The sequence below is a fragment of the Echinops telfairi genome, unplaced genomic scaffold (assembly GCF_000313985.2).
Source record: "Echinops telfairi isolate 266 unplaced genomic scaffold, ASM31398v2 ScPeMD7_7404;HRSCAF=8442, whole genome shotgun sequence".
Classification (NCBI taxonomy): domain Eukaryota; kingdom Metazoa; phylum Chordata; class Mammalia; order Afrosoricida; family Tenrecidae; genus Echinops; species Echinops telfairi.
In genome coordinates, this window is record NW_022111304.1 from 2,389,955 (window position 1) to 2,391,274 (window position 1,320).

The 1,320-nt window shown below is 47.4% G+C and overlaps 1 non-coding gene across 1 annotated transcript; it reads left to right on the forward strand.

Annotated features, from left to right (window-relative positions):
* Positions 1–384: 384 nt before the first annotated feature.
* On the forward strand, positions 385–491 carry LOC115871784. Its single transcript, XR_004047480.1, has one exon. It is a non-coding gene; the product is annotated as a U6 spliceosomal RNA (small nuclear RNA).
* Positions 492–1,320: the final 829 nt, after the last annotated feature.

Genomic DNA, 1,320 nt, shown 5'->3' on the forward strand with positions numbered 1-1,320 from the left:
TCTGGATTTGTTTCTCTAGTCGTCCCGGTCTAACACAATACAGACAGTTTCAGAAACTGAAATGAGAATGCTTGGCAAAATCGGAAGTAGGTGGGAGAATATTTATTCATTCAAAGTACATGTCTTAAGCAGACCATATCCTCCGCGCTGCAAAAACAACCAAAATGAATAAAGCAAGTTCTGGCCAAAAAGGGGAGGCTGGGAATGAAGGCGTGCTACAAGAGAAGGGCTCTGTGAAACTAAGAAATAACCTCTACTAACTCATGTTACTGGAGCCCTGGCAGCAGAGTGGGCTGCAATCCAGAAGGTCGGCATTTCGAAACCACCCACTGCTCCATGGGAGAAAGGCAGGGCTTTCTACTCCCATAAAGAGTAGCGTCTCGGGTGCTTGCTTCGGCGGCACATATACTAAAATTGGAACGATACAGAGAAGATTAGCATGGCCCCTGCGCAAGGATGACACGCAAATTCATGAAGTGGTCCACATATTTTCAGGATTCATTCGAGAGCATTCCATTAGAAACAACACTCAAGGCGGTCCGTGGCACGTCCTTGTCTTTTGGTGGAGAAATCAAAGAAATCCAAACCAGGCTGCCAAACATGCCGAGCCTTACGAGGACTCTACTGCATCTCACAATGACCACCGCGGCCAGTAATTCCAGAGCAAATCGAAGAGCTCAGCTCTGGCCACTGAAAAATGGCCACATTTGTAGAGACAAATGCTGACACCGACGAGGGACACCCATTGTGGTGATGGTAAAAATAAAATGACAGTGTTTGAAAAAAAAAGAGTTAGCGTCTTGGAGCCCCCCAGAGACAGTTCTACCTTGTCGTGTAGAGTCGTTGTGCGTCCGCATGGACCCGATGGCCGGGAGCTGATGGGTTAACTCTCATTCACCTGGGACCCCCTCGGCCACAGACCTTTCTGCTTGGGACAAAAAAAAATAGAGTGCTAGCCACCAAATAACTCCAGCCACAGAACCCTACCTGCCTTCCCAAGTCAGCAAAGTGTCTGATTTACAGCCTCGGTCCTGTCCTGGCACTACGGAAATACTCCCTGTCCAAACTCCAAAGAGCTTAGTCTTTTCCTTTTTAATTCATGTCATTATTTTTTTAATTGTGGCAAAAATCTATGAAGAGCTTATTCTTGCCACTCACACCACTGGTCCTATAGGGCTCATCTGCCCTGGATTCCCTGTATTTTCAAAACAGGGAGGGTAGAGGGAGAATGGGTAGGAAAGAGGGAACCGATGACAAGGAACTATATGTGACCTCCTCCCTGGGCGACAGATAACCGAAAAGTGGGTGAAGGGAGACGTC